The 339-nt window shown below is 38.3% G+C and overlaps 1 protein-coding gene across 1 annotated transcript in view; it reads left to right on the top strand.

Annotated features, from left to right (window-relative positions):
* The window catches only part of LOC101847216 (muscarinic acetylcholine receptor gar-3), a gene marked incomplete in the record, with an annotated part of 9040 nt that overhangs the window by 7082 nt on the left and 1619 nt on the right, over positions 1 to 339 (top strand).

Genomic DNA, 339 nt, shown 5'->3' with positions numbered 1-339 from the left:
GGTTACTAATAAATTTTGAACCCCCCGTCCTCCCCCAACCATCACCATTTCAAATTGATTGAACGAGTGCTCAACATTCGGGGTCGCCATGGAAATCACAGTACCGGTCATAGTGGGTCTCACAGTTTATTTAATAGCATGGGTCACACAACAGGGTGGTAATTATGGTGAAGTTTATGAAGTTGAATTTTTTTTAGAATGCTAAAGAACAAAGAAGAATTGTTTTGTTTAGTAAAGAGTTTTACGGCACTTGCAACACAATAAGGTCATATAAGTGCCGAAGATTAGAGGTGTTACAAGAGAGTAACAACAAACGTAAAAAAAGAAGGAGGAGAGATA

Source organism: Aplysia californica, unplaced genomic scaffold (genome assembly GCF_000002075.1).
Source record: "Aplysia californica isolate F4 #8 unplaced genomic scaffold, AplCal3.0 scaffold00617, whole genome shotgun sequence".
NCBI classification, from domain to species: domain Eukaryota; kingdom Metazoa; phylum Mollusca; class Gastropoda; order Aplysiida; family Aplysiidae; genus Aplysia; species Aplysia californica.
This window is presented reverse-complemented; position numbering and strand designations above follow the sequence as displayed.